The sequence below is a fragment of the Protopterus annectens genome, chromosome 5.part0 (assembly GCF_019279795.1).
Source record: "Protopterus annectens isolate FY-2018-M chromosome 5.part0, PAN1.0, whole genome shotgun sequence".
NCBI lineage: Eukaryota > Metazoa > Chordata > Ceratodontiformes > Protopteridae > Protopterus > Protopterus annectens.
The window spans coordinates 1,758,972,833-1,758,998,623 of record NC_056735.1 but is presented as its reverse complement, the minus strand read 5'-3'; the positions used below and the strand labels follow the sequence as shown (position 1 = coordinate 1,758,998,623).

The following is a 25,791-nucleotide window of genomic DNA, read 5'->3' as shown; positions in this document are numbered from 1 at the left end:
AATAAAATAAAAAACAGAAAAAGTCATCTACTGGGCAGTTTTTTTTTTTTTTTGTAAAGATTTTGCAAAAATAAGGCAGATAGAGCTGAACTTCAGTAGCTGAATCACTCAAATCCAATATTGGTAGTAGAAACACACTTTATTCATAAGAAATATGGCACTCTGTAAGAGCTTTCATTTAAGGCTATGTTAAACTTCATCAGAACTGGTCTGATGAAGTTTAACATAGCTTTAAATGAAAGAGCTTACAGAGTGTAATATTTCTTATGAATAAAGTGTGTTTCTACTACCAACATTGGATTTGAGTGATTTAGCTACTGAAGTTCAGCTCTACCTGCCTTATTATTGCAGTGTTTGTGTCTTTTGGTGCTTTTTTGTAAACATGTTTGACATGTTAAAAGCATCCATGCAAAAATAAGTCCAAAACATTGCCTCCACCTACTAACCAGATCCTAGTAATCAATATCCACTTTTTTACATCTGCCCACCATTTTCTCTTAGCACTATAAGGATAGCTGTAATAGAAGAAAGCCGAATAATTCAGCTCTGTTCTGTAGTAAAACACGGTGAGAGTGTACGAATAGCAATAGCTGTGCACCCTAGCTAGTCTTACCATATAATCTGATGCCAGACAAAAGGACTTTCAAAATGTTTTAATTTCCTGCACTGGCAGGTGTGTTTCTGTCTGTAGTGCATTTGTTAGACTCCCCGGCACGTATTATATGCTTATTAAACACTGGTGAAACACATAGAATTGCTGGCACAGCTGTCCATGTCCCAGAGAAAATGCTCTCACTGGCAAAGAAGTACAGCTCGCTCTTGTACTTTACATGATGTTGGTTAGCAATGGAAATGGGTAAAGCAGAGGAGTCACAGAGTCCAGCCAAAAATTAACTCCATTATAATACAAGAAATGCGATTCAAAAAGCTACCCATTCAGATTTGCAGTACATTTTCAGCTTTACTGTTTTCTCTGAGAATCTGCCTTCCTTCCTTCCTTGTACACCTCAGTGGCATTGCTGACCCATCATTGTGAAACCAAAAGAGATACTCAGCCAAAGCAGTAGCAGATATATGAGGTAATATGGAGATGATATGACGTGATGGTGGCAGAAGAAAAGTCAGCCAAAGAAGTAGCAGATATATGAGGTAATATGGAGATGATAGGAGTTGATGGAGGCAGAAGAAGAGTCAGCCAAAGCAGTAGCAGATATATGAGGTAATATGGAGATGATAGGACGTGATGGTGGCAGAAGAAAAGTCAGCCAAAGCAGCAGCAGATATATGAGGTAATATGGAGATGATAGGAGTTGATGGAGGCAGAAGAAAAGTTCAGAGACACAATTTTTGGTTTTGTTGCATATTGTCTTTAATAAGTAATATGTCTTCTTAAAAGGAGGTTTCCACATCATTGAGTGGGCAGCATATGTATCTACTTGGACCAAAAGAACATATCCAAAATATCTGAGGGTATCGTTATGTTCATAGGTTAGTACTAGGCTATATGCCCGTATAGGCCATTTTAATTTTAGTCTAAATATACAAATTATAAGTAAATTATAGGCTCACAATTAAGTTTGAGGCTATCAGTCTGCAGACTATAACAAGCCCATCCAATAATCAGAGATTAGAATCAAACCTTGTACCCTCTTTCTCTGACGAAAGTCTTTAATCACTATACCAACCCCTCCTATTAAATACAGGTTCCTTTGTAAATATTAGTCTATCAGTTTGCAGACTTTTGCAAGCCTAGCCAATAAACAGAGTCCATAATCAAAGACTTTATCTTGAATTCATGAGATTAGGACTCTAACCATTAGGCCATCTATCCCTCTTTTAACCTTTAAGGTAAGAAATGAACAAACACTGCACTTCCTGAAATGCAGTCACTAGACCAAAAACTAAGGTTTGTAGGGAAAAGTAGTAATGATACAGATGGAACAAGAATTCCTCACATACAGGGAAAAGTAGTAATGACACAAATGGAAAGAGAATTCCTCACATACTACTCACAGCTTTGCTGAGAATTGATTTTTCAAGAAAAATGCTATGCAATTCTAAGACTACTGCCTGCAGCATTATAATGATTTCTGTAACATTTTGGTTTTCATAAATGAGGCATGTTGGGGTGTGAACAACTTCTCTACACTGGATACAGCAAAAAAGACTTTAGATTGTATTTAAACAGGCATTTATAAGCAAACATTTTATTAATAAAAACAACTCAATGATTCTATTTCAGACAAACAGACAAACACGAGAGTAAAATTATGTAATTCAGTAACGGAGTTAGTAAATCTAGAATAAAATCCATAAAATTGTAACTAACTTTTTGTGGTGGTTTATGACTCAATAATGGAGATAAAAAACCTAGAACAAAAATGTATCACTGTAATTAACTCCTCTGTTGTGGTGCTTGGTATCTTTTAAGCACAAACCTGATTAACAGAAGGAACTATTAAACCTAAGGCAAACCTAATACGATACAAGCTTACAAGGAAAATATCATTGCTTGCAGTATTGCCGACTGATTTACGCAAGCACCTGATTAAGGACAGATTCTAAAGTTAAAACATTTGAGAGACTTATATGAACACACACACACACACACACACACACACACACACACACACACACTGTATACTATATCCCATTGGGGCAGGAGGACTTCATGTTTCTTAAGACAAACATTTGCTAAGAAAGACTTTTGGCAAACAGTGTAATTCTGAGACTCCAATCTGTAAAATGATGGTAATTTCTCAAAGCAGCAATGATCACACAACTAGATGCAGTGACTTGACAGCAGACGCATTGAATGCGATACGGTGAGTCTCCATATCTCTCTGATTATATGCACAGCCCTTCATATCTGTTCCATTCTGACTGAGAAAGGATAAACCCATGCCATGCAATCAAGTGGGTTAGGCAATAATTCCAGACTGGACTACAGATATGCACGCAAGAGGGGCAGACCATGAAAGAGAAGTATTTTTCTCCATCTTCATTGTAAGCTCTCGTACTAGAAATCTTGAATCTTTATTTAAGGGACTTTAATGTATTTCAGGTTACATTAAGGACAGGATAACCATGATTTTTCCAACATGCATGCAGCATGCCACATTATGTACGGAAGCTTGAACTCAACTGAACCAGATTTGGGACTTGTGTATTCAAGCATATCTTAAAAGAGCACAAATCTAACAAGGAAAACTCAGGCTGGCATGTTTAGCTCTTAAAGGTGGAAAGAAGCTTCTAAAATTATACGAATAGTCAGTACTTCTCAATTTAATTTTAGTACCTGTAAGTATGAATACCTATTCACCTGGTAGATCTATACTACACAGCATTTTAAAGACAGCAAGTAAGATATAAAGAAATGTGATTAACATGCACTTTCCTTTATCAACTATAAATTTGTTGTTAGGATGAATGTCTTTACGACGTCCATAATGCAGCTCTAATTTCTGTATTACCAATTACACCCCAGTTAAAAGTCTCACTTAAACATATATATATATATATATATATATATATATATATATAGTCATATTTCTCTGTGGGAAAAAAAAGGTGTCTGTGTACCCTATAAGAGATTAATGCTGTTTCAAGAATAGGGCTAACTTAAAGTTACTCATTTTCATGTATAATTTTGTTTTCCAGATCTCTGGGTGTCTTGAAGCTGGTTTTGAAAATGATAACTAAGTGACTTGACATGAATTAAAAAGTGCTATGGCCTTGTTCTCCAATCTCATTGGAAATTAAAGAAACTAACAAAATTTAGGATATACACGCCATAAATTTAAATCATTGCATTAATTTGTCTTACTCAGAATAAACATACAGGGATGCTGAAGCCATCTACCCTTGTGGAATCCAAACATAAATAGGCTACGCAACAAACAAACAAAAAAGTCATAGCCAAGGTCAGGAAGTGCTGCACCCAACATAATACAAACACTCTCAACAATCTAAACAAACAACTAAGAAGGCAAATTAAGTCTACTAAAGTCACATTTAAGTTAATGATAGCCCCCAAGGCAAAGGATAACCGCAAGGCTTTCTTTAGCTTTGCTCAAAACCTCAAAGGCAGAATACAGCAGTGTGTAGAGCTGATTGTAAATAGAGACTCCTACACAGAGCAGGAAGACATATCAAATCTGCTGGCTGACAAATTCAGCTCCAATTTTATCCCCTCCCTTCCAGGAAATACCATCAAACAAACTGCAACAGGTCCTAGATGTGCTCTTTAAATTCAAAAACATTGCATTGATATGCTATGATAATATTCAAAGATTCCTCCTAAATAGCCTGAAACATGACCTATTGGGACCACTGGAATCCTTGTTTAACCGCAGCCTTCAGTCAGGTTTTGTGTCATGCAAATGAAGAACTGCAACAGTTATCCCTCTGCATAAGGGCAGGTCATCATTGGACCCTGGTAACTAAAGACCCATAAGTCTGACTAGTTTCACATGCAAAACCATGGAAAGAATTAGCATGGAAATGATTAATAAGGACATAGAAAACCTTCAAACATTGGATACAACCCGTTTTTTTTCTTCACGGGCATATTATGCCTAGTCAGCCTGGTGGACTTCTTTGAGAAGGTTATCAAGGCAATGAATCAGGACTGTTGTTGAGGATAGGAGAGCCAGGTCTACCTTGTTCAGCTTGATACCGCCATGATTTTCTCCAGAGCAAGCAATCTGGAAAATGAATAAACTTTTTACTTGGGTGGTCTGTACATTTTTAAGCTAAACATGGCCGGCCAGAGGCCCTGGCCAAATAGGCAGCTGTTTAAAGCGCTGCTCTTACTTTTCTTGTAGGGGTACTTTTCAGGTATTTATTTATTTATTTATTTTATAGTAAGGAAAATTGGTGTTTTTTTTTTTATACTATGGAATAACTAACTAACTGAATAAATAAATAATGGAAAAGCATCCCTATCAGAGAAGTGAGAGTGGCATCCTAGGGAGGAAGTGTGGAAGATTTGCCCACTCAATTTAAAAAACAATAAGATTGAACTTCTTTTTTATAATTTTTTTTACAGCCCATCCTTTCAAAAGGTTGGAAATAAAATCTCTAAAATGCATCTCAGTGCATCTACGGCCTTCATAGGTACATAGGTAGGTACTAGGCTATCGGCCCTAGGGCCTATACAAGCCTAGCCAAAAAGGTACCCTGGCTTTTGCCACCCAAGAAAATTATTTTCCTGTGCCCCTGTCGAGCAGAGCCACAGAGGTGATCCCCGGGGTGAATTTCCTATTTCCCATCCAATCATCACAACTTTTATTGAAGAGTGCTAATGAGGAGCTCTGTTTGATATAGATAGGTAGTTTGTTCCAGAGCATGGGATGTCTCTGGGACAGGAATCTATCCTTCCAGCATGTTCTGTTTATTGTGGTGACAAGGTTTAGGTCCGAGTGTGTAGCTCGAAGGGATTGGGATTTCTTTAAGTGGAGCATGTCCAACAGCTCTGGGTTTGACATAGCTTTGTATGTTACGCAGAGATCGCCTCTAAGTAGGTGCTATGCAACAGAGTGAAGCTGGAGTTTTTTGAGACGGTCTGCATAGGGCATCTGTTTGAGGCTGGTAATCCTGTTTGTGAGGTATTTCTGCGGCCTTTCCAGTTGTTGTAGATGTCTTGTGAGGTACATACCAAAAGGGGCGTTGTGCTCTATAATGGGTCTAATGAGTGCCGAGTAGAGGGGAACAATGACCTCTTTTTTCCTGGATGAGAAACCTTTTGTGATGAGATGTGCCATGTAGAAGGATTTCCAGACTACTGTGGCGATGTGATTATCAAAGGAGAGACTACTGTCCACCTGTGCCCCAAGGTCTCTCATCACACTTTCGATATTAAGTAAACTACCACCTATGTGGTAGCTCATGGGTACAGAGTTTTTACCAACGAGGATGACAATGCACTTTTTGGCATTGAGCTTGAGACCATGGCTTTGACACCAGGCATCTGTCTCAGTGAGGTCCTTTTGTAGGATGTTCACATCGATAGGAGTTTCAGTTATGGCTCCTAGTTTGCAGTTATCTGCGAACTTTGTTAGCCAAAGACCTTCTGTGTTAGCCTGCACTTCAGAAAAGTAGATACCAAACAGGAGAGGACCCAGGACTGAACCCTGTGGTACTCCACTTGTCAGTGGTCTGAAGTCGGATTTGGAGTCTACTACTTTCACAGTGTGGGTTCTGTCAGTAAGCCAGTTGGCAACCCATCTTGTGACATAGGGATTTACACCTAGTTTAGTGAATTTATCTATAATTCCAGAGTGGGGGATGGTGTCAAAAGCCTTGGTGAGATCTAGATAGGCTGTGTGAACCACCTTACCCTCGTCTACAGCTTTGGTGACTGCTTCAAAGAAGTCAATCAGGTTTAGGAGACATGATCTGCCTTTTATAAATCAGAACTGGGTGGGGTCCAGAGTTTGGAGATTACCAATGTCTTTATTTATAGGTTCCATGATGATACGTTCCATGGCCTTGCAGACCAGGCTTGTTAGGCTAATGAGGCGGTAGTTCCCGGGGTCCATGGTGGCTCCCACATTGTGCAGTGGGATAACAGTCACTGTGCGCTATTCAGTGGGCACAAAGCCTAAGGTGAGTCTATGAATATCGAATCTGATGCTTAGGTGGGGTGCCAGTTCATTCTGTAGTTCATGTAGAACACAGCCTGGGATGTTGTCAGGTCCCATGGATGCTATATTCTTGGCTTTGGAGAGTGTGTTTTTACCTGTGCAGCCGTGATTACAGGAACTTTGCATTCTTCCGGTATAGAGGTGGGCTCTTTATAGAGGTGTGTGGGGGGGGGGGGTAATGTTAGCACTGAACTTATCTGACAGGATGTTGGCAATATCAGTTGGTTCTGTATATTTAGTGCCATTGTGCTGTAACTCAGAGAAGCTCTGAGTGTTGCCACTGAGATTCTTTTCATAGCTATAGAATGCTTTGTGGTTGCCTTTAGAATCAGTGGCGATTTTTTTTTCATAACTAGCTTTGTAGGATTTTATGAGGGATCTCAGCTTCTTACTGAGGCTGACCAGGGAGTCCTTCCAGTCATAGGGTTTTACTCTTTTTTGCAACAGTTTCTTTCTTCTGTTGTAGAGTTTGTTTATGGCAGGGGACCACCAGATTGGCTTCCTTTTTTTGGAGGATAGCATCTTGGTTCTGTTAGGGATAGCACGATTCATGCACTCGTGTAAGTACTTATAAAGTGCATTTGTGTAGGATTCAGCAGTCATACCTCTATTGTCCGTCTGCATGGGTGTCGTGAAGTTTGCCACTTCTGTCTTAAGAAGTGTGAAGTTGGCTTTGGAGAAATTTTTTACGGTGGTTTCCCTAATGGGGGGGGGGGAGTGGATGTCTAGGCTGATTAGCTTGTGGTCGGATCTGACCAATGAGAAACTGACCTCTGCTGTGGAACACCGGCTGCCCATGTTGGTAATGACCAGGTCTGGGATATTGCTCCCCCTGGTGGGGGTGTGGATAAGTTGATCCAAGGAGTTGGAATTTATGAATTCCAGAAAACGTTGAGCAAAAGAGTTGGTACATGAGTAGTTTTCCCAGTTAATGGTGGGGTAGTTGAAATCTCCCATAGGGTGTTGGGTTGTATGTACCCTAATATTTTCCAGTGTATCAAGAAATGAGGAGTGGGAATCCTGGGGCATGGTTGGGGATCTATAGCAAGTTACAATTTGGATTGCGGTCTTGCCCAGAGTTAGTTGCACTTGGATAATCCTGGATGCATTATGCTGAGAAACTAGCCTGGAGGTGTGGATATCCTTCATGTCTTCTGGTTGCCTAATGGCTCACAGACCCCCCACATTAATTCACTTATTTCCTCCCCAGTTATTACAGAGCAGTCCTGGTAATTTAGGATGTGTGTTGAGGTGATGCAGGAAAAAGCAAGGGTGAACAGTAATAATTAATTTCTTTTCTTAATCAAGATTTCTTTAGACCATCATTGTATGAAACAGCTTGTGTAAAAAAACTCTGAAATGCACCACAGAGCATCTAAGAACTGCCCCATAATTTTTTGGGGTTTAGCAGCCCCCATATGCCTGGTTCAATGTAAGCATTTCTTCCATAGTTATTGGAATGCAGTCTTGCCCAGTTAGGCTGTGTTGAGTGAATGAATGAATGAATGAATGAATGAATGAATGAATGAATACAGGGAAAATAAATGCAGAGTACGACAGACTGTGTGACAAGGTAGACAAAAGTAAGTAAGTATGGATAGGGAAGAATGGGGGGGGCTGTCAGGTACTGAGCCATGTGCATGGGGAGGGTAGTGGGCAGTGGGGGAGGCACCATGGAGCTCTTCAACTAGGAGGCAATTCACCTAAGGCCAACCCTGATGCTAAGAACCGGGGTATGGGCAGTGGGAGGGGGGGTGCCATGGAACTCTTTGTCTAGAGCATCAATTCAGCTAAGGCTAGCCCTCATGTTAAGAATCAGGAGGGGGGCTGGGAGTCAATGGGTCATGTGCATGGGGGAATGGGCAGCAGGGGGAGGTGACATGGACATCTTCACCTAGAGCATCAGTTCACCTAAAGCCGGCCCTTTTGCTAAGAAAAACAGATTTAAGAAAAATGTACCTTTTTTAAGGCAATACGTCTTCGTTACCTCTTATTTAAAAGTTGCTATAATATCCATCCTGATGAGGTAGATTTATAATTATGAAGGGACTGCAATATTTTTAAAATATTTTCTTATGCATGACCTCATGGAAAGATTAAATTGCAGCTGACATAAAAATGAAGGAATGCAAATGTTTTCTGCACTGTAATTGTCAGCCTGAGAACAGAGTACAGAAATACTTTTAATTAGCTCATAATAATCTCTTCCAGAAAAGAAACACATAGAAATCTGCTTCTATTTCTTTACTTACCTATGTATCTGGTTATTTTACTCATTAACCCAATGATATTTACCAGGTACAAGTGCTATATTTTCAAACTAACCTAGGAATACTGGTACGGTTAAGTTACTTTCTCATACTGCAGAAAACATGCTTATGACAACAGGATATGGCAGACAGTTCCCCTATGCCACTAAGACATACTGTCGTTTACAGAATCCTTCAAAATAATCATACAGAGTATGTACATAGATAATGCTAATACCATATGTCAGCTGTACTAGGACAATCTATATCCTCAAACACAATCAGCATCAAACTGTTCAGAGCTTTGGATGGGGCATGGAAATTGATATAGGATACAAATGATTGCACCAATAAATCACTGCCTGTATTAGACAAGTGCAATGAAGACTTAAGGTGGTGCAAATGTTACTCTGTCTCCTTGTATATGCAGCAGATGAGATGTGCTGTTCTTACAGGAGAAAATGTACTGCACTACACAGATAGTCCAGTGAATAACAAACCGTCACTAACTGCCTCTGCAGACTGCCCGTCATTAGGAAATTTCTTGGGGGAAATAAAGGAGCCATCCATTCTGACAGTTCTTTTAAAATGAATTCCTCCAGCTTTTTCTGCAGCTTATGATTTATTCATGGGGAAAATTTCACAAAACATTTAGAATATGAAAATCAGTCTCAGATGTAATGAAAAACTGTCTTTGAAACTGACGTTAGTAATGATTTCTACTTTCTAGGGTGTGGGAGCAGTAGAAGAAGCCTCAAAGAAAACTATGCATCAACAAAGAGAACATTTAGTATTTATGTTGGATGGTTTCCAACTGGCTGGAATGCTGAATTTTGAAACCCAAAAAAAAGTGACTTGGCAGTCGGCACTCTTTTGTGTACATTAAGTGGTAGTTGAAAGGATGATTATAGTACACTATACTTAACAGAGATAGAGCATAGGAACAAAAGCTCAGGGTGGACTTTTTTGCCTTTTTCTAGTCAATATAATTAGCCCATTCAGAGCATCGTAAAATAGGAAATGTACCATGTGTCTCATCAGGTCAAATATCTGAAACACAGTAGCTTTTAGATTAGTTTCCATGAAAAAAAAGCTAGTTACGTGGACTTAGCTTGGTGTACATAACTCTTACTTTCTTGTTTTTGCTTGTTTAATGGATAAATAGTTTGCTGATAGTGACCACATACATTTGTTTTCGACACCACAAACTTAATTTCTATGGTCAAGTAAAATCCTGAGGGACATAGCTCTAGGTCATTAATGCAAATTGGTAACACACTGCATCACATACAAGACATAAATGAGGCTTTCCATTGTTCTGGGCATTGACTATCAATAAAAAGAGCTAGTAGGAAAATAGCTTAACCACAGTGTTATTTTGCTTTTTCACAGCATTCAAAACCATTTATTATCCTAGAAAACATACCTGGCAGGTTACAGTTTTTATGCTGTGAGCATTTTAGTCAAAAAAACAATCAGTAGTCAAAATGAACCTTAAACCTTACCTTTACAGATCAGCCAAATGTTCCAGTGACCTACTAATTCGGACTTTCAGTTGCATGTAGTTTGCCACCATTCCCTCTCACCACTTCATGCAAACATTTTGCATGTTTCCTCACTTTTCAAAAGTCAATCGGTGTGCAAACTTAGCTTTATTGACCTGCAAAAAGCTGAAGCCGCCTCAATGCAAATGAAGAAAAATAGAGCTACCACCACTTGGTTATAGGAAACATGACCAAAACCAATAAGCCTGAAAAAGCAACACATTTTCAGTAAAAAATATGAATGTTGTGTTGCTAGAAGCTAGACTTCAACATCTCTTGCTACATTAGATTACAAATTTTGCAGTTTAACTTGACCCAATTTATCACCATACTACCATAACGATACATAGTGTGTGTGTGTGTGTGTGTGTGTGTGTGTGTGTGTGTGTGTGTGTGTGTGTGTGTGTGTGTGTGTGTGTGTGTGTGTGTGTGTGTGCAGTGTGTGTGTGTGTGTGTGTGTGTGTGTGTCTGTGTGACTCCAGAAGATTGGATGACGGTGCACTCTAGTTCCAGACCAGGTGCTTGAATTCATTTTTTTTTGTCTAACACTTTAGGGCAGAGAATTAAGGAAATTACCTGCTAACTAACTTTATCCTATAATCTTGGATGTGATTGCTTCATTCTGCATTTATATTTTTTTGGTTTAAGGGAATGCCTCTTCCTTTGCAGTGGAAAGGTCCTGGTTTCAAGTCCCAAACAAGCCCATTATTTAGTTTGTCAGGTAGAACAGAGGCTTAAGGCTATGAGCTGTTAAAGAAGCTGTTTCCTGCAGTTCAGGGTTTGATTTTCACAGTCTCCATTTGCCTGCTGTTTGTTTCTGAGCAAGTAATTTAGCTAAGCGGTGCTCTGGTAAAAAGTACAGTTTTGCACCTACCATAAATGTAGATGTCCGAGAGGTATGCATCTGCAGTCCTTACAAATGGGTTGTCCTGGCCTCAGGCAGCCCTTCGGTCGGCCGGATTCCAAAGTCTGGGTCTGGCCTCGGCTGATGTTGCACTTCACCCGATGTCATAGCTGCAGTTCAACGGGTATAAAGGCATCAGCCGACGCCATTTTCCTCAGTGTTTCTTGCCCCAGATGCCAGGTGCCCTCAAGGAAGGCTAAATTTGGATAAATGCAAATGTTTCCAAACAATAGAGAGCAAATAGAAATAAACATGTATATACATATATACAAACAAATACACCATAATAGATTCCCCCAGCTAGCTACAAGATGGGCAAATACCCTAGGAGTACCACAGAGGGGAAGGAGGGTGGGTAATCCTGACTGCAGATGCATACCTCTCGGACATCTACATTTATGGTAGGTACAAAACTGTACTATGTCCATCAAGGATACATCTGCAGTCCTTACAAATGGGTAGAATACCATAGCCAAACTGGGGGAGGAGGCACTAAGGAGGCACTAAGAGTTTATGGTGTAGTTAAGATCCCTTGCAAAACAGCAGTGGCAAAACCTGCTCGGGATCTGGAGTATAAAGGCAGATTATAATGCTTGGCAAATGTATGCACGGAGCTCCAAGTAGCAGCCTCTAAAATGTCTTTGGTAGCCACTCCTCGTAAGAAAGCTGTAGTAGTGGCTGTAGCCCTTGTGGAATGAGGTCTGATGTTTTCTGGAGTTGCCTTTCCATGAAAAGAGTAACAAAATCTAATGCAATTTCCTACCCATTTTGAGATTGTTTGTTTTGAAATTGCTTTTCCTTCCCTTCCTGTTGCATATGCTACCAGAAGCTGGTCAGTTTTTCTATTGTTCTTGGTTCTGTCCAGGTAGTAGCGCAATTGTCTGTGCACATCCAAGGTATGCAGCAATCTTTCCCCCCTGTTCTGTGGGTTGGGGAAGAATGTTGGTAGGTGTATTGCTTGGTTTAAAGATACTCTGGAGACCACTTTTGGCATAAAGGTAGGATTAGTTCTCATGGACACTCTATCCTGATGGAAAATAAGGAAGGGCTGTACTGCCATTAATGCCTGTAGTTCAGAAACCCTTCTAGCAGGAATGCAGTCTTCCAAGATAAGTACTGTAATTCTGCTGTTGCTGCTGGTTCAAAAGGGGGGAGTGTTAACTTTTCTAACACAAAGTTCAAGTCCCATGTAGGCAATGGTGGTTTCCTTGGTGGTTTCACATTTTTAATTCCTCTGAGAAACTGTCTGAGTAGAGGTTGAGAAAAGACTGGAGGATCCATGTTGTATTCTGCTGAAATTGCTGATGCATGAATCTTAATGGAGGAGTAAGACAGACCATTGTGGAAAAGCTCTGCTAAATATTCCAGGATGTTAGCTATGTTTGCCAATGATGCATCTACTCCTTTTGTTGCACTCCAAATGAGATATCTTTTCCATTTTGCTGAATAAGTTTTTCTTGTTGAGGGTCTGCGAGCCTCCAAGATAATGTCTTTAACCCTTTGAGATAAATCTGGGTTATTTTGTCTTATGCAATGTTCCAGGCAGCCAGCTGCAGTGTTTTCAGGTTTGGATGCAGGGTTTTGAAGTTGTTCTGTGTTAACAGTAGGGGAACTAGGGGCAGAGGCCATATTTGTTCCCGAGACATGCTCCTCAGTAATGGGTACCAATGCTGCCTCAGCCAGTCTGGAGCTATCAGGATGATCCTTGGACGGTCTTCTTTGATCTTCAATAGCACCTTGTGCATCAAAGGAAGAGGTGGGAATGCATATGCTGTCAGGTTTTTCCAACTGAAAGATAGGGAGTCCACCTTCCAAGCAAGTGGGTGGTATGCCCTCGTGCAGAATTTTTTTCAATTGGTGGTTGTGTGGGGATGCGAATAAGTCTATTTCTGGTAGTCCCCATTTCTCTGTAATGGATTTGAAGATGTCTGGATGTAGCATCCATTCATGGGCATCCGTGGTAGTTCTGCTTAGGATGTCTGCTCGTATATTTTCTTTTCCTGGTACAAATATTGCTTGTAACTGAATGTTGAAGCTCAGGGCCACATTCCAGAGGTCCATTGCCATCCGGCATAGAGGGTATGAATGTGTGCCTCCCTGTTTGTTGATGTACCACATAACTGTGGTGTTGTCCGTCCTTATCAGCAATTGACCCTGTCGAAGAAATGGTCTGAATGTCTGAATTGCCAGTTTTACTGCCAGCATCTCCTTTTGATTTATGTGTAGGTTCAGCTGGTCTTGAGTCCATAAGCCTTGTATGCACTTGTCCAGCATGTGTGCCCCCCAACCGAGGTCTGAGGCGTCCGTTGTGATAGTCTGGCTTGGTTGAGTGCTGTGGAAGGGCAGCCCTTTGTTCGATTGACAGGCCTGAGCCCACCATTGGAATTCTTGCTTCAGGCATGGAATTATTGGAATTTGGGTTTCTAGGCTGTGCTTGTGCTGAGACCATAAATTCCTTAGGTACCATTGTAACTTTCTCATATGTAGTCTGGCATGTGGAATCAATATTATGCAGGATGCCATGTAACCCAGGGCTTGCAGGACTTTCCTTGCTATTAGCTGGTTCTGCTTTGTTAATGCCATGAAATAGAGAGGAAGGTGCTTCTGTTTTTCTGCTGTGAGGGATGCCATTTGATTTGATGTGTCCAGCTCTGCACCCAAGAAAGTTATCCTCTGGGATGGTATCAGCCTTGACTTTTTTATATTGACTGTGTATCCCAGGGCTTGCAGTATATGAATGACCTTTTTCAAATCTTTTTCTAATTTGTTTTTGTTGTCCGCTTGTAACAGGCAGTCGTCCAGGTAAGGATAAATTTGAATTCCCTGAAGCCTGCAATGAGCAATTACTGATGCCAGGCATTTCGTGAATACTCTGGGCGCAGTAGATAAGCCAAAGGGCAATGCTGAGAATTGATAATGCTCTGATCCTGCAAGAAATCTGAGGTATCTTCTGCAATTTGGTCGTATGGGAATGTGCAGGTATGCCTCCTTGAGATCTAGAGTTACCAGCCAAGACACCTTGCCCAGCATGGGAAGAAGCTGCTGTAGGGTCAGCATTTTGAATTTTGGAACAATGAGGTGTGTGTTTAGAGCGGACAGGTCGAGAATAGGTCTCCATTGGTTTTCTTTTCTTGGCACCAGGAAAAGTCTGGAGTAAAATCCTTGCCCTTGTTCCATAGACGGTACCCTTTCTATAGCTCTCATCCTTAGTAAGTGGTGTACTTGTTGTAGAGCTTTTGTCTTCTGATTTGGAGGTAGGTTTGGCATTCCTCTCTTCCTTGGTAGAGTATGGAAGTGAAACCTGTAACCTTGGTCTATTGTCTGTAAAATCCATTTGTCTCCTGTGATGTGATGCCAGTTTACTGAAAATAAGGCTAGCTTTCTGCCTAAGGGTGCTTCTAGTTGTTCCCTGGTAGGCGGTCTCAGAGCCAAGTCACTGTGATTGTCCTGTGGAAGTGGTGGTGGCTGGATCTGTGGCAGTACTTCGCTGGTTGTTAGGCTGCCACTGACGTCCCCTGTAGGCACCTCTGGATTGACCCCTGCCTCTTGGGTGCCTATTCCTGCCTCTCTGAGCTCTGGAGGTGTCTGGAAAGGACCAATTCTTGGAAGGCCAGTTCCTACTAAACCTTGGAGGCTGGACCTGTAAGAAATCCTTGACTGTCTGGACAGATTTTGCTTTCTCTTCCACCTTCTTCAGCACCTGCTGTGCAGGGAAGCCAAACAAATTGAGCTTATCCATGGGAGCATCTAGGAGCTTTGATTTAACATGGTCTGGTAAGGACTGCTCTTTTAACCATGCATGCCTTCTGATCACTGTACCAGTCATAGCTGATCTAAAGGAAGCCTCCAGTGCATCATAGCTGCATTTTAAAGAATGATTACTGACCTGCTGAATGTTATGTACCATTTCCTGAACAGATTTTTTGTCTAATGGTTCAGACGAGGACAGTTTTTTAGTTAACTGATCTAACATAAATTCCTGATACTGAATCATGTGGAATTGACAGTTTAAGGCCCTAGCCGAAAGAGTAGCTGAAGTGTAAACTTTTTTACCCCATCTCTATAAGGCCCTAGATTCCCTTTCAGAGGGGAGGGGTTTTTTGGCACAGGTAGCTGCTACAGCCTTGGGTCCCTGGGAGATAGTTTCAGGATCTGCAAAAGGAGCCTTATACAAATGATAATGTGTGTCCGGAACCCTGTAGTACCTGTCGGGCTTAGCAGGGGCTGGAGGAAGAGAATCAGGAGCAGTACAAGCATCATTAAATGCATCATCCACAACAGTGAGTACTGGAGGAATGGCTAAAGGCCTATGCTGTGGCAAATGCAAAAAGGTCCTAAGCCTTTTCCTAGAGTCTGAAAAATCCTGTCCCTGCCATTGAAATTGTTCCCTCATAGCATGCAAGGTTTCCCCAAAAGAAAATTCCTCAGGTGGAGAGGCAGAAGGAATGGAGTCTTCTGCATCAGAGTCCTCATAAGGAGAATAAGGGCCCTCTGGAGGGTTTGTATTATCTGAATCATCAGAGGAGTAATCTGAAGAAACTGGCTCAGGGGGCTCTGCTCTAGGCCTCTTCTCTGGAGGTGGGTGAGAGGCCCTGTTAGGGTGAGGTTGGGATCCCTGGATCAAAGAAATGAGATCCTCTGCTAGACTAAGCATTTGAAAACTAGAGCTAGGCCTGTGAGAGGGGGTCTTAGCAGGCACAGTTTTGGTAGATTTTGCTGCTTTAGCCCTGGCATAAGCCTTAATCGACATGGATGCAGGGGGCCTAGCAGCTCCACGTGCAGGAGTAGATATATCTAAAGGTACAGTATCAGATAAATCCTGTGAACCTGCAAGAGCAGGTGGGATTTCAGTAGCAGATTCAGCCATGCTGGATGAGGCCTCGGTAGGAGGCAAGCTTTCGGCCGAAGGAAGAACCGTGGACTCGGTTTCAGCCGAAACCGAGACACTCGCGGTTGACTTAACCGCGGTTTCGGCCGAAACCGCGGACCGCGAGTGTCGGTCCTTTTCCTTGCGCTTTTTAGTTAATTGCGAAGTCGGAGTTTCCGACGGCATATTGTAAGCAAAAGCGGAGCCGAAAAACTCCTCAGCAAATTCCGACCGACGTCTAAGCGTCCGTCGGTTGAAAGAAGCACAGGCTAGACAAGCTGCTACGTCGTGGTCTGGGCCTAAACAAGAGTTTAAACAAGAGCCTAAACAAGAGTGGAAATCTTTATGAGGTATTCGTTTCCCACAAGTTAAACAGTTATTCACTTTTTCTGACATCGGCTGAGGCAAGAAAGAGTCCCCAACGGGGTACTTAGCTTCTTAGAAGTCTTCGGTAGTAGTAATCTCTGGTTCTGACCGACCGGCACTTGCGAACAGCTTCTGCTTCGGGCGCCACGCGGCAAGAAAGACTGGGGAAAATGGCGTCGGCTGATGCCTTTATACCCGCTGAACTGCAGCTATGACGTCGGGTGAAGTGCGATATCAGCCGATGCCAGACCCAGACTTTGGAATCCGGCCGACCGAAGGGCTGCCTGAGGCCAGGACAACCCATTTGTAAGGACTACAGATGCATCCTTGAAGGACATCTGGGCTAGGCTTTTCAATGATCTCCTAGATGTCCATGTGACTGTGCACTAATAAATCCATTTGAACTGCATACTCAGATAATGACAAGCTGTCATGGACAACTGAGGAATGTTACCATTCACTTGCTTATGACTGGAGAGTAATAAGGCAGCAGCCAGTAGCTGCATAAGGGAGCATATTATCCTTCAGGGAATTTTGCAGACTGAGCCTCTATGAAGTGATAAGGACCTGAGGGTGTGACAATCCATTCTTTTTCTTTTGTAAGGTCTCCAACTAGTAGTTGATTGCTGAACCTAGATATCAAGTCAAGTTATAAGTTTCCAGGGTCACTGTCCCCATAACAGGGGGACGCATATTTAGTAGGTTACTAAGTATTAAAACAGTGTCAGATAAATATCACTATCATTGCTTACTAGCACTCTGAGATCCCTGTAGACAATTAGTACTGTGTATCTTTCACAAAGGTGAGTAGTGCGTCTACACAGCAGAGCAAGTCTTCCGGTGCTCCCTAAAACATAGTAACCTGGAATGAAAACAAACTAGAAAATGCTGTGCGTGTCTTGAGTACAGCTTTCCTTACATAACTAACCACACTTTAAACTTTCAGTATTGATGCCCTGCTCTGTGGCCGATGCATAAAGCCTTCATCAAGACCCAGATGACATGTGTTTGACTAGCAGCTGAGATACTGAAAGGGAAAAACAGGGAAGGGTAGGAGTTTGAGGCAAATGCTGGACTGCCTTTCCTGGGGCAATGGACTGAAATTCTTGAGGTTATTTTAACAATGCAAGCCAAGGCTTGCAGGCAATACAGACATAACAGAAAATGCATTCTCGGCTTACCAAGTCAGTGATGGCAGCCCTCACACATAGGGAGGGCATAGTAGGTCCTTGCAGTAATGAAGGCATCCACACCAACCACTTGTATTACACTTGTTAATATTATAATGGAACAACTTGCCAGAAATCTACTTGGTCCACCTGTTTACCTTGACTCAGCAAATGGTATTCAGAATTCTAACAGTGAGTATAGTTGTTCTTTTACAGTCAGTTGCAATTCTATATTTCTGTACATGTTACCACATTACTGCCACTGAAACACAAGATGATTTAAGAATGGGACGAGGTGTGTTTTTGAAGATAAGGGGATAAAATAAAAAAATTACATACATAAAAAATAAATTAATTAAATAACTAAATAAATAAATAAACTGAAGACCTGCATCCTGCTGACAGGGTCCTGTTATCTTTCAAAATTAAACACTGCACCATAATCTAAAATCAAAAGATCTGACCAGATTTTAAAATGATGCACCTCTGTCTTTCTGGCATCTGAATGGTTAAGTAAACCCATTATGTCTTTGTGACATACTGGAATGCTCCTTTGCGGCAGTGGATTGACTATTAAAGCACTTATTAACAGAATAAGAAGAAATGACTTTTTAGCAAGCATCCCTAAAACATATATGATGCAGGATGTAGATTATAGTTTACTCACACCTGTCCCAAAGTTAAAATTTGGTCTTGAGAGTGAAGCCTGAGTTACTAAAGCATCTTAGTTAGGTATAAGACTCAACATAACCTGTACTCAGACATGGGAAATTACTAGAATGTATGAAATAAGGACTATGTAAAAGTAGAAGCTACTTCACTAATTTTGTTGTGATATGGTTTAAAATGCAGCCATATTGCCATCAGCTGTTGATTAACTTGACCACATGTGCATCTGAAAGTTGAACAGTTTCAGTATGTTTCTAAAATGCTCCTCTAGTCACACAGTAGAATCTGTATGTGGTACTGCATTATATATCCAGTGCAGTACTTTCCATTTAATGCGTTTTATAATAATAACACTAGTTTTGCAATTGTGCATCTTTCTGGGTAAAAGGCTTGAGCATCCTCTCCAATAAGTTAGGTTGGTTGGGAGAGTGTAGGAGTCTGGTTGAGCTATATGGTTAGCACTAAAGCCACAGAACAGGACAGACTGAAATGTCTACCATATAATGGAGTTTTTGTATACATCAAAGTCCTTGGAAAATAAGGTAACTGCTCCATGACTGATGAGAGGAAAGACCACTAATGAAGAGCCATATTCCTGCCCATATCACCTAGAAATGTACGCCTGATATGGTCTAGAATTATAGGGAATATCAGACTCTCTTCCTCATTTTACTTAAGAAGAATAGCTTTTAGCCAAGCCTAAGACGTGGCCCATCACACATTCTGCATAACTAAATATATCGTCAATTTGAACTTGATACAAAGCAAAATTTCAAACCTACAAAGCTATAAAATAATCCCAACATGAAAAGAACAACAGTCTGGGGAATGAATAAAAGGCTGCAATTGTAGACCGTTTCTTAAACATTATCAAAGGGTACCCTTCAAGCTCCCTTTCACAAAAAAAAAAAAAAAATCTGATGGAAACTGAAGGAAAATAATAGCCTAAGGCTATTTCCTGTTTTGTTCTTTTTTTTCTCAGAAATGTTTTCAGAGCAGCAGTAAAACATTCTGTTTGTCATTAATGATATTTACAGAGCCAGGCAGGTCTACACATTTGGAACACAGAGTTGTGTTTTTTTCTATAATTATCTCTGGCATTCAGAAGCCAGTAAATTTTCCAAGATGTTGTACACTGTAAAACAATTCATTCATAGGAACTGCTCACTTCAGCATAAGGTGTGTGTGTGTGTGTGTGTGTGTGTGTGTGTGTGTGTGTGTGTGTGCGTGTGTGTAATGTGTATATATAGTGTGTGTGTGTGCGTGTGTGTAATGTGTATATATAGTGTGTGTGTGTGTGTGTGTGTGTGTGTGTGTGTGTGTGTGTGTGTGTGTGTGTGTGTGTGTGTGTGTGTGTGTGTTGTACATGTGTTTCTGTCTGCATATCGGGAACATTACACCATCTAACTTGCTACAACAATCTGAAGAAGTTTGCAGGATCACAAAAGGATATAGAAAACAAATAAACATGGTTTTCCCTTGCCATTTTATGTTTTGCATTGCCTGTCTCTAGTCCTTTCTTTTTGTCTTCACTTTAATTTGTTCCTAAATGAGGGCACTTGTGGCAATTATTATAAATAAACATTTTTTTTACATTATATATATATATATATATATATATATATATATATATATATATATATGTGTGTGTGTGTGCGTGTCTGTCTGTCTCTACATATGTGTGTTTACATATCATGTTTACTTTTCCCAAATTCTCTAATTAAGTAATTCTGAGAATGGAACCCTACTTTGCTCCAAATGCTTGAACTTGTACAATGGATTGTGAAATAAAGCAATAAAGATTGTAAGTGTTTCATAAGTATTAAAGACACTGCAGAACATTGCCCTAAATCAGGAATACCATTAAATAAATATCCAGCAGGGAAAACCAGCATTGAATTTCCTACATGCATCCTTACCTAAAGTTTTAGATCATTAAGCCAAATTCCCCAAGACTTGCTCTCGCTGTAAAGGATTTACTCCAGTGTAATCCTACTTTAGAGTTCTTACACCATAGTAAGTCACTTACATTCATGCCTCTTAACCTCTTAGAGCAAGAAATCTGGACAAAACCATAAATAAAAGTGGGACTAAGGCCCAAAAATAGGGACAATTTTTAAATATTGCTCTTATAAACTTAGAAAGTTGATAGAATAAGAGGTTTTGTATTGGCATAAATTTTAGGGTATGAAGTCTGAAACTCAAATGTCTGTCATTATTTTCTAACTTCAGACTTTAATGATTTGACACTAATGTGCCAAAAACTACAGTTTTATGAAAAATGGACCAACAATATGAGGCAAAAATCTGGATATTCTGCTTAAATATGTACAGTTGAGAGGTATGCTTACACTGAGAGCAAATCATTTGTAATCTGGCCTATTAAGTTTTATGACAAACTCATATTTCAAATTATGGATAATTTTCCAAAGACAACTAAAGTATGATAGAAACAAAAATAAAATGTCCTGCAAATGCCTTCATGAGTTTTAACTTTTTGATTTTTTTCATTACAAAGTGATTTTTTTTGCCAGGTGTCAACTGAAAACATTTGAAAAAATCTGCAGCTGCCTAAGAAAGTCTATATGTAATGCATAGCTTTGCACAAAATATATGTGGCAGCAGTTTGTCAACTAATTGAGTTCTCATAATGATTTTAATGGGGCCTAACAAAACAAACCTTTGCAAACTTCAGCTAGATATACAGCTCATTTTAAGAAGATCTAGTATGCATGCTTGAAACACGGCTTACCAATCATTCACCAGTCCCAAGTACTTAAAATGCCTCCCCTCTATATAAAGATATCAACCCAGTTTTTTTCCCCATTTGTTTTTTTCTTTTCATTCCTCCCTCTTGACAACTGTGCAGCTTCCAGCTGTTCCCCACTCCCCAGCTTTTGGTCCTTTCAAATCCTGGTATATTACAGCAGCTGATTGAGGTGTCTATATTTTCTATATCTTAGCCTTTTGTACTGCAATTGCTCTTCCCCAGACTGAAGCTGAAATTCTTCATATGTGATCAATGCTGTACCTCAGATGACAAATGTTAAATAAATAAATAAATAACTGAAAACATAGTTACATACATAACTAACTAAATACATAAAAATATGAGGCTATGATGTTCCTGTTCTCCACCAGAGGTTACACATACATTGGGTTTCCCCAAACCATCTCCATCAGTCAGGAGAACTTGCCTTCATCCTATTCCACCTAGGCAACTAAGCCCATGGTTGCAGTCTGTTGCCAGACATGAGTCACTGTCAGTGCAGACACCTTGCCTCAACACTATTGGGCTGGCATTTTTTAACTAATTTGTGAACTCATTAGCTGACTGTGGTACCAGAATGTGCAGTTGTGTACACTTACCATGACTCTAGATGTTCAAGTGTATTCACTGTTGCAGTCATCACATTTGGGTTATCTGCCTGCAGGTAGCCCTCAGACAGCCTGAATACCAAAGTCTTTGGATTTCTGCATCAGATGCTGTTGCTTCTTCAGGTCGTCAGGGGTATAAAACATGCAGCCAGCGCCATTACATCAGTTTTTTTTTTTGCCCCAGATGTCAGGTGCCCCCACAGTAGGAAGCAATTATATGGTAAAGAACACCTCCAGCAAAAATCAAATACACATGATATAGTATATGCCAAACAAGGAGGAAAGGTAAAAGTCAAGAAAAGTCAGGGGGCTGGAGGGAGGGTAACCAGGACTGCAACAGTGAATACACTCGGAAATCTACATTTATGGTAAGTGTACACAACTGTACTATGTTCTTCATGTTTCACTGTTGCAGTCATCACATTTGGGTTGATTCCCAAAGATAACGAAGGGTGGAGGTAGTTAAAGAGCAATAGGGCTAGCAATAAGGCCCTGTAAGACTGCTGTGGCAAATCCAGCTCTGGATTTAGAAAAGATAGGCAGGTGGTAATGCTTGGTGAAAGTATGTACAGAGCTCCAGGTTGCAGCTTCCAGGATGTCCCTGGTAGGGACTCCTTTGAGAAATGCAGTAGAGGTAGATGCAGCCCTGGTCGAATGTGTTCTTATCCCCTGCAGGGTAGGCTTTCCATGGTGTTTGTAGCAAAAATGGATGCAATGTGCTATCCATTTGGAAATGGTTTGCTTAGAAATGGCCTTCCCCTCTGCCCCTGCAGCAAAGTTGACTAACAGCTGGTCAGATTTTCTGAGAGGCTTAGTCCTGTCCAAATAGAATCTAAGCTGTCTATGCATGTCCAGGGAATGCAGTATCCTTTCTCCTTAATTCTGGAGGTTAGGAACAAAAAAGTAGGCAAATGAATGGACTGGTGCAGAGCCACACTAGACACCACCTTGGGCATAAATGATGAATTAGTCCTGAGGGAATCCCTGTCCGCATGGAAGATAATGAAGGGTTCCACTGCCATAAGGGCCTGCAGTTCAGACACTCTTCTTGTTGAAGTGATGGCTAGAAGTAAAGCTGTTTTCCAAGAAAGGAATTTCAACTCTGCTGTAGCAGCTGGTTCAAAGGGGAGAAGAGTGAATTTTTCCAATACAAAGTTAAGGTCCCAGACTGGAGTGGAAGCTCTCCTGGGGGGGGTCTTAAATTTTTGGCCCCGCTAAGGAATTGTTTTAGCAGGAGATGAGAAAAGAGGGGTGGCTCAGTATTATAATGTGTTGATATGGCAGAGGCATGAATCTTAACTGAAGAAAAGGATAGGCCCTTGTGGAGCATTTCTGTTAAATAATCCAGAATATGAGGTAAGCTGGGCACCATTGTGCTCATCCCCTGAGCCCGCCTCCAGGAACAGTATCTTTTCCACTTTTCTGAATAGGATTTTCTAGTACTAGGCCTCCTTGCCTCAAGAATGACATCCAGCACCTGCTTACTGAGGGTTGCTGGAGGTGAGTTCAGGGAATTAGCAAGACTGCAAGGTTTAAGGTTTGAAGTTGAGGGTGCAGAATGTGGCCCACCTGCTGGGACAGCAGGGAAGGGGTCTGAGGCAGGTGCCAAGGTTGTAGCACTGTCAGACTGCACAAAAGGGGGTAGCAGTGCTGGCGTGGCCAGTCTGGTGCAATCAGTATTGTCCTTGACTTATCCTGTTTGATCTTTAGTAGACTCTTCGAGAGGAGAGGTAGGGCATCCACTTTCAAAGCTTGACTGTGGGGAGTTCTGGTGCAGAATTTGTTCAATTGGTAGTTCTGAGGGGAGGCAAACAGGTGTACCTCTGGTGTCCCCCATTTGCTCCTCAAGAGCTTGAATATGTTGGGTTCCAGTTTCCATTTGTGTGGGTCCATGAGATTTCTGCTTAAGTCATCTGCCAGTGAATTTAGTTTGCCTGGCAGGAATTGAACTTGTAGGTTCACTTGGTAGCTCAAGGCTGTGTTCCACAGACCCATGGCTAGTCTGCAGAGTGGGTATTAATGGGTTCCCCCCTGCTTGTTTATGTACCACATAACTGTGGTGTTGTCTGTCTTTACCAATAGTTGTCCTGGAAGAATAAGGTCTTTGAAGGCTGTCAGAGCATTCTGTACAGCTAACATTTCTTTTTGATTGATATGCAGGTGCATCTGTTTTGGGTTCCATTTGCCCTGAATGCACTGCCCTGCCATGTGAGCCCCCCATGCATAGTCTTATGTGTCTGTTGTTAGGGTTTGGGTGGCAGGGGGTAGAGTGAAAGGGAGTCCCTTGTTGTGGTAGCAGGCCTCTGCCCACCAAAGGAACTCTGCCCTTAGACAAGGAATGATAGGAATCATTGTTTCCAGGTCCTGAGAATGTTGACAACATAGACTTTTTAGATACCATTGAAGTTTCCACATATGAAGTATTGCATATGGAATTAACAGAATGCAAGAGGCCATGAACCCCAGGGCTTGCATGATTTTCCTTGCAGATAGCTGGGTTTTTGTGGCCAGTAGTTTGAAGTAGGTTATCAAATGAACTTGTTTCTCTGGAGTGAGGAATGCCATCTGGGAAGTTGTGTTCAAGCTTCCTCCCAGGAATACAATCTGTTGGCAGGGTAATAGGTGTGATTTCTTCTCGTTGATGGTGTACTCACAGAAATTAGAAGTCTCTTTACAAATGAAAAGTTTTGTAATGGCAAGTCCTGATTCTCTGCCTGAATGAGGCAATCGTCCAAGTATGGGTAAATCTGAATATTTCTCTACCTGCAAAATGCAATGGATGGAGCTAGGCACTTTCTGAATACCCTGGGTGCAGTAGATAAGCCAAAGGGAAGTGCAGAGAACTGATAGTGCATGGACCCTGCCCTGAAGCATAGGCATTTTCTGCAGGATTCTCTTATTGGGATGTGCAGGTAAGTTTCTTTTAAGTCTAGAGTTGTCAGCCAGGCATCCTTGGTTAGCATAGGAAGAAGTTGTTGAAGAGTTAGAATTTTGAATTTTTAAACCATCGGAAAGGTGTTGAGAATAGAAAGATCCAGGATAGGACACCAGGAGTTCTCTTTTCTGGGAACCAGGAACAGTCTTGAATAAAAACCTTGTCCCCTTTGTTCTGCTGGGACAGGTTGAATAGCCCTGATACTGAGGAGAGACAGTACTTGTTTTTGGGCCTCTGCCCACTGGTTTGGGGGGAAGTCTGACCATCCACTTGGGATTGGGAGTGAGTGGAAGTGGAATCTGTATCCTAGGGAAACTATGTTTAAAACCCATTTGTCCTGGGTAATGAGTTCCCAGTTTTTTTGCATGCAGGGCGAGCTTTCCTCCTAAGGGAGCAAGTAGTTGAGCAAGGCTTGGAAGAGTTAAGGATAAGTCATTGTGTCAATTTTCCATAGGGGGGGTGGATTACTAATCCCTGTTTTGGAAGTGGGGGCCCCCCCACTGCATAGACTGAAGTCTTGGTGGTCTGCTGCTCCTGGGTTTGGACTGAGAAGACCTGGAAGGGACTGGAAAGAACCAGCTCTTTGAAGGCCAATGTCCACTGATTCTAGGTGGCTGTACTTGTAAGAAATCTTTAACAGTTTGCATAGATTTAGCTTTTTCCTTCATCCTTTTGAGGACTTCTTCTGCTTTGCTGCCAAAAAGGCGCTCTTGGTTTAAGGGTGCATCCATTAATTTAGCTTTAACATGATCTGGCAAGTTTTGTTCCTTAAACCAAGCATGCCTTCTAAATACAGACCCAGTAACAGCAGCCCTGCAAGATGCTTCTAAAGCATCAAAACCACATTGCAAAGTATGTTTACCTACTTGGTCAGCAGAATGCATTAACTCTTGTAAATCTTTGTGTTCAGCACAGTCAGTAATCAGCATCATTTTCTGTTTAATTAATCCCAAATTATGCTGCTGATACTTTAACATATGAAACTGGCAATTTAAAGCCCTTTTGGCCAAAGTAGCAGAAGTACATACCTTCTTACCCCATCTGTCTAAAGCTCTAGAATCCC

The 25,791-nt window shown here is 41.2% G+C and overlaps 1 protein-coding gene across 1 annotated transcript in view; it reads right to left on the bottom strand.

Moving 5' to 3' along the window:
- RUNX1 (RUNX family transcription factor 1) overlaps positions 1 to 25,791 on the bottom strand; it is a 254,787-nt gene that overhangs the window by 168,476 nt on the left and 60,520 nt on the right. The window lies entirely within an intron of this gene.